Here is a 13764-nt window from a genome sequence, read left to right as displayed (position 1 = left end):
AATAAGAACCTGCTGTATATAAAAAAAAAACCAAACAAAACAACTAATACTAAACTTTCTTTGGGTTATTTGTATGGAAATATGTTAATATAAATGTTTCAGACATTACATGAAATTTCTAAAAATCTTATATGTTCTTGTATAATGTTATAAGTCATAATTTTAGTTATTACTTTAAAATGTATATCTCAGAAATAACTAAATTTCCTTGTCAATTGCATTATTAAGAACTTTCATCAAATCTTTAACCGTGGTCATTTTTAAGTCTTTTGTCATTTACAGACAGTTCTGGGTGTACTCTGATGCTTTTGCAGAAATGTTCCTATAGAAGGGTTTCATCTTCAAGGAATTCATGGAAAAGACTCTGACAAGTACAGGTTTCTGGTAACTGACTATACTGCTGAACTGAATGAATAAGCATTTTCAGAACTCTGATGGAAAACTGATGAACTCATAAAAGTGCTAACAAAAATCAAGATGAAAAGATAATTAATCACACGGGACTGAGTGAACTGATGAGGATGTTTATAATTTTTGTGACTTTCCGTTTGAATAAAAAACAAAACAAAAAACAAACAAACAAAACAGATAACCAACAAGGACCTACTCTATAGCACAGGGAATGCTGCTCAATATTCTTTAATAACCTAAATGGGAAAAAGAATTTGAAAAAGAATAAATACATGTCTATGTATAACTGAATCACTTTGCTGTACACCTGAAACTAACACAACATTGTTAATCAACTATGTTCCAATATAAAATAAAATTAAAAAAAAAAAAGAAAGCTAGCAGAGAATCCCCGGCAAGTTAGGCTGGCAGAAAAACAGCAAGAAGTGAGCAAAGGGGGGATTATTGTGAGAAATACCGTGTACACAGTTACCCTTCTTAGGCCACAGAACTACAGTGTGTCCTACTGGTGAACACGTGAATAGAGAAGCGGCAAAGTCTTAATATGTTTTTCAAGTGTTGCCAGGAAAACTCTGTGTCTCTAATACACAAAATCTAAGTCCAAATAGTTCAGCACCACTGACCCAAGGAACACAGTTAACTCAAAAACACTAGATAAGTTCCTTCCCCGCTGAAGGCTTAATGATCTGGCAAGCTCTGCCTTCATGGGTGGAAAGGCCCTTACTGGGAGGCCAGGCTCCAAACATGGAACTGAAGTGAGCTACGCTTTGCACCTATTACGGTTAACTCTGTTGACTCAACCAAACCAGAAAATCTGACCCAACTTTTCCCTGGAAAATTTCTCACAGTCACAGGTGGCAGAATTGAGGTTATTATCACTGCTTTCCCCACCCAGGGACTTGCCCTGGGCGACCTCTGCCTTGAGCTCATCCTTGGAGATACAGGCCTCTTTGAAGAGCCAATATGGAGACTTCCCTGGTGGACCAGTGGTAAAGACTCACGATCCCAATGCAGGGGGCCCAGGTTCAATCCCTGGTCAGGGAACTAGATGCCACATACGGCAACTAAAAGATCCCACATGTCACAAATTAAAAAAAAGAAGTTAATTCTGTGCCCTTGAAAGAGTCAAGTGCCCTCAAAGCGTTGTAGTGTTTATAGGGTAAGCCCATAGCTCGCAGACCAAGATGAATTAGTACCTTGGCTTAGGAGCTGTGAGACCTCCAACAAGTTAATCAACATTTCTGAAGCTCTGCTTACTCCCTTGCAAAATGAAGAAATAGTATTCTAACGATTAAATGCCAGCAATTACCATGTTTTTCATCCTAAAATGCAATCAATTACATCTTAATGTAGAAACAGTGAATTTAATGTAAATGAAAAAAATGCTAACTTTTAACAGTATACATTTATTCATACAATTATACATCTCTCTATCCTTCAGTATCATAACCAAAATTTAAGTGATGTCTTCTTTCATTGATAATCTAAAGATGTTTCTAACTCATTTGTAGCCATTTTCAGTTACGTGGGGTTTTTTTTGTTTGTCCTTGTTTTTTTTTTTTTTGGCCGTGCCACATGGCTTGTGGGATCAGTTCCCCTGGCAGTGGAAGCATGAACTCCTAACCACTGGACCCCTAGGGAATTCCCTTTTTTTTAAAAAAAAAAAAACTGTCCTCATGGACTTCCCTGGTGGCACAGTGGTTAAGAATCCACCTGCCAGTGCAGGCAACATGGGTTCAAGCCTTGATCCGGGAAGATCCCACATGCCACGGAGCAACTAATCCCCTGCGCCACAACTACTGAGCCTGCACTCTAGAGCCCACGTGCCTAGAGCCCTTGCTCCACAACAAGAGAAGCCACCACAATGAGAAGCCTGCGCACCACAATGAAGAGTAGCCCCCGCTCGCCACAACTAGAGAAAGCCCACATGCAGCAACAAAGACCCAACACAGCCATAAATAAATAAATAAATTTATTTTTTAAAAAACCTGTCCTCATGACCTTAACTTTATTGTCCATTTCAGGTCTGACAATGAAATTCCTAAGCATTCAGGGCTGCTCCAACAGGTTATGCACCAACAGCACCAAAAATGTCATTCACATAGTCCATGAGGGCATGTCTAAAAATACCACATTTCCTTAAATGAATCACATATTGCTGCAAACAGACCTACTTTTCATGAAAACTACCAGAACCTGGTATAGACAGATGTTCAGCCCCTGCAGGATCAATGTCTATATGATGCATAACTTGATTAAACCAACCTTTCTTCATGTTGAAGATTTTGATTTATTCAAGAATATAGGGCTGGCTGATATTTTAATGAAACAATTGCTTGTAATCATAAATATAATTATCTTACACTGCTGAAAGAGACAAGGAAGACGCATGGACTTTACTATGCTTTTAGAGACATGCTTGTTCTGTTTGATGTTCTACTGTTTAGTGGCCAACAAATAGTTCAAAGCAATTTTAAAATCCCATCTTGGCTTTCTAATTTATACATATCATTATTCAAAGTTCAATGGGACCGGAAGAAATATTTTCTACAAAGTAATATTAGATTACTATTCTTACAAAGCTATTTTTTAATATAACACATTTAACTAATCAGGAAAAATTATATACTCATTGCAAACAATTTTGGAGGGAATAGTGAACATATTAAAAAAAAAAAGCATTAATATCACACATACTATTTCCACCCAGAGATAAATTCTCTAAACATTTCACTGTGTTCGTTCTCAACTTTCTTCAAATAATACATGTGTGTATATGTGATTTTTTTCACAAATTCAAAATTATCCAATTATATGCATAGTTTTCATTTTACTAATACCATTAATATTCTATTAAATATCTTCAAAAATATCACTTTTAATAATTGCATGTTATCCTATATCAGACGTTTTGGTTGCTTTTAATTTTTAACTATTATACATAATGTGATGAATGTCTTGTGTCAAAGATCCACAATCTTTGATCAAATATCTGATGATTTTCATGGGATAAATCCCTACAATTTTTGAGTAAGCTGTTAAGGACTTTGTCACACACTGTCAGTTTCCCTCCATAAAGTTCATGCCTATATACACTCCCACCAGAAGAATATAAGAGCATTCATTTTCTCACATTCTTGCCAACATTGGATTTATAAAAATATTTCTATCAATAAATTCCATATCTTGAAGAGATATCTGTACTCCCATGTTTATTGCAGCATTATTCACAACAGGCAAGATATGGAAATAACCTAAATGGCCTTCAGTGGATGAATGGATAAAGAAAATGTGATAAATATATATCACATATACACACACAGAGAAACACAGAAATATTATTCAACAACTATATATATATATATATACACACACACACACACACATACATCCAAAAGCAGCAGAATACACATTCTTTTCAAGTGCACCTGCAATATTCTTCAGGATAGATCACATGCTAGGACATACAAAAAGCCCCAGTAACTTTAAGTATATCAAGCATCTTTTCTGACCACAACACTATGAGACTAGAAATCAACTACAAGAAAAAAACTGCAAAAAAACCACAAACACATGGAGGCTAAACAATATGCTATTAAACAACCAATGGATCACTAAAGAAATCAAAGTAGAAATCAAAAAAATACCTACAGACAAATGAAAACAAAAACACTATGATCCAAAATCTATGGTACTCAGCAAAAGCATTTTTAAGAGGGAAGTTTATAGCAATACAAGCTTACCTCAGGAAACAAGAAAAATCTCAAATAAACAACCTAATTTCACACCTAAAGGAACTAGAAAAAGAACAACAACAACAACAAAAAAAAAAAACCACCAAAGTTAGAAGAAAAGAAATCATAAAGATCAGAGCAGAAATAAATGAAATCGAGACTAAAAAAAAAAAAAAAGAGAGAAAAGATCAATGAAACTAAGAGTCGGTTCTTTGAAAAGATAAACAAAATTTATCAGCCCTTAGACAGACTCATCAAGAAAAAAAGAGAGGGCCCAAATCAATAAAATCAGAGATGAATAAGGAGAAGTTGCAACCGACACCACAGAAATACAAAGGATCTTAAGAGACTACTATGAACAACTATATGTCAATAAAATGGACAATCTAGAAGAAATGGTCCAATTTCTATAAATGTACAGTCTCCCAAGACTAAACCAGGAAGAAATAGAAAATATTAACAGACCAATTACCAGTAATAAAATTGAATCAGCAACCAAAAATATCCCAACAAACAAAAGTCCAGGACCAGATGGCTTCACAGGTGAATTTTACCAAACATTCTTTAGAGCAGAGTTAACACCTATCCTCTGAAACTACTCCAAAACTTGCAGAGGAAGAAATGCTTCAAACCCATTCTAAAAGGCCATTATCAGCCTGATACCAAAGCCAGACAAAGATTCACAAAAAAAAAAAAAAAAGAAAATTACAAATGAATATCACTGATGAACATAAATGCAAAAATCCAAAACAAAATATTAGCAAAACAAACCCAACAATACATTAAAGGATCATACACCATGATCAAGTGGGATTTATCCCAGGGATGTAAGAATGGTTCAATAACCACAAATCAATCAATATGATACACCACATTAACAAATTGAAGAATAAAAACCATATAATCATCTCAATGGATGCAGAAAAGGTTTTTGACAAAATTCAACATCCATTTATGATTAAAAAAAAAACTCTCAACAAAGTAGGTACAGAAAGAACACACCTCAATATGATAAAGGCCATATATGATAAGCCCACAGCTAACATCATAATCATTGGTGAAAAGCTGAAAGCATTCCCTCTAAGATCAGGCATAAGACAAGGATGCTCACCTCACCACTTTTATTCAACATAGTATTGGAAATCCTAGCCCCAGCAATCAGACAAGAAAAAGAAATAAAAGAAATCCAGATTGGAAAGGAAGAAGTAAAACTATCACTGTTTGCAGATGACATGATACTATACATAGAAAATCCTAGAGACTCCACCAAAAAACTACTAGAGGTCACTAATGAATTCAGTAAAGTTGCAGGATACAAAATTAATATACAGAAATCTGTTGCATTTCTATACACTGAAAACAAGATATCATAAAGAGAAATTAAGGAAACAATCCCATTTAACACCATATCAAAAAAAAAAACCCAAAAAAAAAAAACCTGGGAATAAATTTAAGAAGGTAAAAGACCTGTATTTGGAAAACTAGAAGACACTGATGAAAGAGATTAAAGATGACACAACAGATGGAAAGATATACTGTGTTCATGGATTGGAAGAATTAATGTTAAAATGACCATACCACCCAAGGCAATCTACAGATCCAATGTAACCCCTATCAAAATACCCATGACAGTTTTCACAGAACTAGAACAAATAATTTTAAAATTTGTATGGAAACACAATAGACCCTGAATAGTCAAAACAATCTTGAGAAAGAATAAAGGAGGTGGAAGAATCATGCTCCCTGACTATGCTACAAAGCTACACTAATCAAAACAGTATGGTACTGGCACAAAACCAGACACATATATCAATGGAACAGAATAGAGAGCTCAGAAATAAACCCAATCACTCATCATCAATTAATCTAAGACAAAGGAGTGCAAGAATATACAATGGAGAAGACAAAGTCTCTTCAATCAGTGGTGCTGGGAAAACTGGACAGCTACATGTAAAAGAATGAAATTAGAATAATTTCTCACACAATATACAAAAATAAGCTCAAAATGGATTAAGGAACAGAAACCATAAAACTCCTATATGAAAACATAGGCAGCATACTCTTTGACATAAATCACAGCAATATTTTTTTGGATGTATCTCCTAAGGCAAAAGAAACAAAAGCAAAATTAAACAAATGGGATTTTCTGCACAGCAAAGGAAACCATCAACAAAACAAAAAGACAACCTACTGAATGGGAGAAAATATTTTCAAATGATATGACTTATAAGGGGTTAATATCCAATATATATAAACAGCTCATTACAACTCAATATCAACAAGCTGATTAAAAACTAGGTAGAAGACCTGAATAGACATTTTCCAAAGAAGACATACAGATGGCCAATGGGCACAGGAAAAGATGCTCAACATTGCTAGTCATCATAGAAATGCAAATCAAAACCACAATGAGCTATCACCTCAAACCTGTCAGAATGGCTATCATCAAAAAGACCACAAACAGGGACTTCCCTGGTAGCACAGTGGTTAAGAATCCACCTGCCAATGCAGGGGACATGGGTTTGGCCCCTTGTCAGGGAAGATCCCACATGCTGCAGAGCAACAAAGCCCGTGTGTTACAACTACTGAGCCTGTGCTCTAGAGCCCGCGAGCCAGAACTACTGAGCCCACGCACTGCAACTACTGAACCCTGCACACTCGAGGGCCCATATACTGCCACTACTAAGCCTGTGTGCTGCAACTACTGAAGCTCTCATGCCTAGAGCCCATGCTTCGCAACAAGAAGCCACCACAATGAGAAGTCCGCGCACCACAACAAAAAGTAGCTCCCACTCTCCACAACTAGAGGAAGCTTGCATGTAGCAATGAAGACCCAATGCAGCCAAAAATATATATACATATAAATAAATAAAAAGAAACTTAAAAAAAAAAGACCACAAATGACAAATATTGGTGAGGATGTGGAGAAAACAGAACCCTGGTACACTTTTGGTAGGAAAAAAATTGGTGCAGCCACTTTGGAAAACAGTATGGAGGGTCCTCAGAAAATTAAAACTAGAACTACCATATAATCAAGCAATTCCACTCCTGGGAAAATATTGGAAGAAAACAAAAGCACTAATTTGAAAAGATACATGCACCCCAGTGTTCATAGCAGCATTATTTACCATAGCCAAGACATGGAAGAAACCTAAGTGTCCATCGACAGATGAATGGATAAAGAAGATGTGGTATACATATACAATGGAATATTACTCAGCCATAAAAAGAATGAAATAATGCCACTTGCAGCAACATGGATGGACCTGGAGGATATTATGCTTAGTGAAATAAGTGAGACAGAGAAAGACAAATACTAAATATTATCACATATGTAGAACCTAAAAAAAATAAAACAAACTAGTGAATATAACAAAAAATTATATAAATATATATACATATATATACACATACACACACAATGGAATATTATTCAACCACAGAAAAAAAGGAAATTCTGCCACTTGCAACAATGTGGATGAAACTGAAGGGCATTCTGCTAAGTAATGTAAGCCAGAGAGAAAGACAAATAATGTACGGTATCACTTCTGTGTGGAACCTAAAAGAAAATAAAAGTTAATTTCATAGAAACAGGGAATAGAATGGTGATTGCCAGTGGTTGGGGGGAGAGAGAAATGGGGAGATATAGGTCAAGAAGTACAAACTTTGGTGACTGCAGTTAATAATACAAAATCATATACTTGAAAGTTGCTTGAGTAGATCTTCAGTGTTCTCACAACACACACAAAAAAGTTAACTATGTGAGGTGATGGATGTATTAATTATCTTGATCTTGGTAATTATTCCACAAAGTATTGCACATATGTGTGTGTAAAATCATTACATTGTACTCTTTAAATATATTATATTTTGTCAATTATTCCTCAATAAAGTTAGAAAAAATACTTCTATTATTCAGCTGATATTTATTATATACCTCTTTTGGGCCAGATCCTGACTATGGCTTCAAGAAATGAGGACTAGTGGAAGAAACAAAATCACAAATTAGTGAAAGAACCGATAAACAAAACAGCTAATAAATATAATGTATTATGTTAAAATAAGTAAGTAAAATGAGCTCTGGCTAAGAAAAGGTGAGGGAACTGCCTGAGGAGGAAAAAACCCTGAGCTATAGCAAGTAGTTGCATAGCTCACGTGGGAAGACCTTCTTCCTTAAAAATACCTTCTAGATATTATATGTATCATCTCTAGTACATGATATTTTAAATGTCGTCATACAGATAGACTAGGAATACTGCTGCTGGAAGCTGGCCAACCATTGAGTGGAAGCCAAACAGAACTTTAATCAACACTTTGTGCCAGTCAAGGAAAAGAACCTTGGGACTCCCCTGTGGTTCAGTGGTAAAGAATCTGCCTTCCAACGCAGGGGACGCAGGTTCGATCCCTGGTCGGGGAATTACGTTCCGACATGCCACGGGGCAGCTAAGCCCACGTGCCTCAACTAGAGAGCCTGCGTGCTGCAAAGCACAGAGCCCACGTGCTCTGGAGCCCGCACACCACAACTACAGAGCCCATGTGCCCTGGAGCCTGTGTGCCACAACTAGAGAGAGAAAAAACCCACACACCACAACTAGAGAGAAGCCTAAGCGCCACAACTAGAGAGAAACCCAAGCACCATGACAAAGAGACCGCAAGCTGCAACTAAGACCCAAGGCAACCAAAAAATAAAAATTAATTAATTAATTAATTTTTTTTTTAAAAAAGGAAAAGAATCTTAACAACCCTGGGCTGGATCCAAAACTTGTGATGAGTGTGTGGATTCAAATATGACCCAGTGAAGGACTTTCTGCTTTTCAGAAGCAACCTTTAAACAGAGTTAGGAGGACTTGCTGAACATTTTTCAGTAAATGGTACTACCATTTTTGTAGGCCTTCTAAAACCAGGAAAAACAAACTTAACTTGGAAATAATGTAGGCATATTAATATCCAAAATTTCAATGCACCTCAGGAATTTAACTACAATATTTTAGTGCAAATTGAGGAAAGGCGTGAAGCTATAATCAGCAAGCCTCTCAGTATAGAGCAGTAAATGTAGCCAAAAACGTTCAAAGAAAACAAAGCGAAACTAAATTGAATAAAAAGGAATTTAAAACACTGCCAAAATGCAAAATTAAGCTTTTACCATCAATTTTACTGTCAGGATTTTAGCTGTTCTGTTAATATGCCCTCAGTTGTAGATACATGAACCTCAGGGTATAAATGACCTTCTGAGCAAAGAAAAAGAACCCACTGAACCCAAAGCAATGCATGCCTGGCACCCTCTGCAATTCCTCACAGCATCTGGAAGTACTTGTGTGTGAATAATCCTTCCCTGGGCCATTGACCAAGCAACAAATCGCGAAATGTAGATGTTAAGGGATATTTAATGAGGCTCTATGATGATATATCTTTACTTTAAGTTTCAACACTGTGTGACTTTGGCAAATCACTTAACGTTTTTTTAAGCCTATAAAATGTGTATTAACAAAATAATACTTAATCTTAAGAGTTGTGAAAATTAAATGAAATAATGCATGTTAAAAACATCTTAACATATAGTACAATATTATTTGTGATAGTACAAAATAATCACTGTTATTGCTGTTATGGTTATTTACATATTATGCTCACAAAACAATTTCTAGTCTTCTTATATGTCACAGCAACTTCGTGTTGAAATATCCAGGGAAATACAATCATTCAGACCTTGCTTTGCCCAAATCCGAACCTCAAAAAATATAATTCTCTCCTCACATGCAGTTAGTTTCCAATAGTATATGATATTCGAAGCCTACCTAATATTTCTTATTCCTGTTCTTAAGAGTATTAACCTCATTAACGTTCACAAAATGCAAGTGAAAACATAGATTTACAGCCTGTAGAAATATATTTTTTATATAGTGTAAATGTATTACATGTATATATTAAAATGTGTTCTTCAGGAATAATTTTTTACTCTGATGAATTAAGGAGAAAAAAAAAAACAGAAGGAAAAAAGATGTGTCAAAACCACAGATACCAGACCATCTCTGAGGGGCAATTTAACTGTCTGCTCAGACCCATATTGACACTGCCTTCCCTCCAGGACAGTAGGACAGCTTGTTCTGGAAGGATGAGGACATTTGGCTACAGATTCTGTCTCGGGTGATGGCTGGAGTGGTAGCGGGTAGACTATGTTGATAGCAGGGCAAGTAATAGAGAAAGCTGTTTTACTCATAAAGATGAGGACACCCTGTCTGGTTCTTCCCTGCAGCTTTCTATATAATGTGGAATGTGGCAGAATGTCTGTGATTCCAGACCACTAAAATGAGTGAGGGAATGAGGGATCCTGCAGATAGCCTCAAACTGTTGAATCAAAGTTTACAGAAGGCCTTATAAGAACCTGATGTCAAAGAAGGCGTAAGCATCTCAGTTACAATAAGAAGAGGTAATATTCCAAAGCAAACCAAATAATGAAATTTGTCTCAGTAGTGTTTTTGAGGAACGATCAAAACACAATATGTGTTTGGGAAATAATTAAAATTCCTGAACCAAGGTTCTATGTACTTCATTCTTCACTGTGTTTTTCCATCTAGATTCTCAACCCAGAGAGATGGGGAAGACCAAAAAGACAGAGAAAGTGCAACTGTTTAATTGCAGGATCCTGTGCTCACTGGAAGTTTGAAAGCCTGAGTCATTATTGGAAGTATAATCTGCATGTTCTTTACAGCAGCAGTTCCACCTTGGCCAGCTTTCTTTCTAAGTCTGCCTTGGCAAATGAATTTAACCCAAAGAAATGCATTTGCTTACTATTCTCTTGGAGAAATGCATTGTTGGTGTGCTTTGGCATTCTGGAATGGTAACTCTCATTATTTTCTCTGTTGTTATCCACCAACTTTGACATCTTCCTGTCAGTAGCATTATACAAGTAATTCATCAAAGCTTCAGTTCCAACATAAACTCCTCAAAACACACCTCGCTTGTGAAGTATCCTCGCTGGCTTTCTTCTGTTATATCCCTTCGAGTTAACTTCCAGCTAACAGACCAAGATTTTTTTTTTCTTTTCTGAAACCATTAATCTTCACTGAAAAGCTGTTCAAATGTCTTCCAACAGTTTCAGCAGCAGAGCCTCCTGCTGGCACTAGTAACTCTCATAAATATTATTGGGATTGTGCATGTACATCAGGGTGGGGTGTACATTTTTCACCCCAGAGAACATGAAAGGAGCACCAACAGTCTCATTCTTATTGAGTTTGAGTTGTGCAACTGAGCACAGGAGAGAATGTGGACAGGAAATTAGCAATTGAAAGGGCAAATGGGTGTTCCACATAGACTCTTCTTCTACGGAACAGTGACAACATCACACTTTGTGTATCATTCTTCCTTATCATTACATCTTATCTCCTCCAGTAAATGATAAACTCCCTGCAAGAAGCATCTTTGTATTATTCATGAAGTATTTGGCAGATGGGCATTCAGAAGATGTTTGTTGAATAAACGAATGGATGAGTGGATAAACGGGTGGGTAGAAGGGTGAAAAGCTTGTGAAATAAAGCTTATATTATTCACATGTCAAAAAAAGGAAGAACATACTCCCCAATATCAAGATGAGCAAAATATTCCAAGTCTTTTTGGAAAGAACTATCACATTATTTGTGTGTATGTTTATGCTTCAAAGCCACCCACATGATTTTTGCAGCTGACTGTTTCAAAAACTAAAAGCACCACTGCATTTTGAAAAAATCTTGATGTTAGTTGTCTGGCCATGTGTTGTAGCCTTAGGAGCATTTTCTAAAGACATATTGCCTGTAGAAATTAGTGAGGGAAGATTATGACAGAAAAAAAGAAACATTCTTAACAAATTAGGTCAAAAAGAACCTATAATAGACTCCTTTAAAAATTATACTTGAATTAATGTTCAGAACATTTGTTTAAGTGCTAGAGGAGGGATAAAGCTCTTGTGATGAAGAGATTATGAGTTTAGAGCTATGGAATTAGGTTTACCACATTTAAGTGTTCTAGTGAGAATAAAATTCTAACAAAGAGAGTGCCGGAATGTTTCCTCTGTTTTATTATTTCAATTTTACTCCCAACAAGCTGCCCAACTTGCTGGTCTGTGATGTTTCTCTACAAACTTACGTAGTGATAAGCAACTCTGAGTGCAGCTTAAAACCCTATGCAAAATCTAGCTTCTGCCCCAGATACTGGAACTATGTGGCAGAGAATTTAAAATAATTTTGATTAATAGGTTAAAAGTTCTAATTTAGAAGGCAGAAGACATCTAAGATCAGAGGGGTAATTTCTTCAGAGAGAAGCTAGAAATAAATAAGACAGTAACAGAGATAAAGAATGCCTTCAACTGCTCATCAATAGACTTGACACTTGAAAGAACAAATAGACTTGAAGAAAAGTCAATAGCAATTACTCAAACTGAAATCCAACAGGAAAAAAGGAATGAAAAAAAATCTTAATAGAACATCCAAGAGCTGTTGAACAAAATGCCAGAGGACAAGAAAGAAAAAAGGGCCAGAAGAACATACCTGAAGAAATAAAGGATGAGAGTTTTCCAAATTAATGATAGTTATGAAGCAGTAAATCCAAGAAGTCCAGAGAACAGCAAGCATGACACATTTAAAAAATATATAGACCTATCATATTCAAAGTGTTAAGAACAAAGACAATGAGAAATTCTTCCAAAGAAGCGTAATATACAGAGGAATGAAGACAAGAATTGCAACAAACTTCTATCAGAAACATCCAAGCTAGAAGACAACACCGTTTAAATGTTGAAAGAAAAACTGTCAACCCAGAATTATTTTTTTAATATTGAATTCATTTATTGATTCAGCAAATATTCTTCATGGTAATAAGCCTCCCTCTTTTGATATGGATTCACTTTATTTTTTTTAATTGAATAAGAGTCTTTAAATTCTATAGTGCTTTACAATTTTCAAAAGTTTCACACACATGATTTCATATAATCCCATAATAACCATTTTTTATCTCCTTCCCCTATATTGCCCCTCCCCCTTCCCACTCCTCACTGGTAACCACTAGTTTGTTCTCTCTGTCTTTTGAGTTTGCTTCTTTTTGTTATATTCACTAGTTTGTTGTATTTTTTAGATTCCACATATAAGTGATATACAGTATATGTCTGTCTGACTTATTTCACTTAGCATAATGCCCTCCAAGTCCATCCATGTTACTGCAAATGGCAAAACTTCATTCTTTTTTATGGCTGAGTAGTACTCCATTGAGAATATACATTCCACATTTTCTTTATCCATTCATATATTGATGAACACTTAGGTTGTTTCCATACATTGACAATTGTAAATAGCTCTGCTATGAACATTGGAGTGAACATATCATTTCAAATTAGTGTTTTTGTTTTTTCAGATATATACCCAGAAGTGCAACTGCTCTCAACCCAGAATTCTTTATCCAGCAAAAATATCTTTTAAAAATGAAGGACAAACAGGGACTTCCCTGGTAGCACAGTGGTTAAGAATCCACCTGCCAGTGCAGGGGACACAGGTTTGAGCCCTGGTCCTGGAAGATCCCACACACCGCGGAGTAACTAAGCCTGTGTGCCACAACTACTGAGCCTGCACTCTGGAGCCCGCAAGTCACAACTACT

General features: G+C 35.9%; 1 protein-coding gene across 2 annotated transcripts in view; it reads right to left on the bottom strand.

The window, feature by feature from the left end:
* The window catches only part of LOC307189655 (uncharacterized protein), a 2229222-nt gene that overhangs the window by 2094062 nt on the left and 121396 nt on the right, over positions 1-13764 (bottom strand). The gene's annotated exons all lie outside the window — the stretch shown is intronic.

This window comes from Stenella coeruleoalba (assembly GCF_951394435.1).
Source record: "Stenella coeruleoalba genome assembly, chromosome: 7".
Taxonomy (NCBI): domain Eukaryota; kingdom Metazoa; phylum Chordata; class Mammalia; order Artiodactyla; family Delphinidae; genus Stenella; species Stenella coeruleoalba.
The sequence above is the reverse complement of the archived record's forward strand: the minus strand, read 5'-3'. Positions and strand labels throughout refer to the sequence as shown.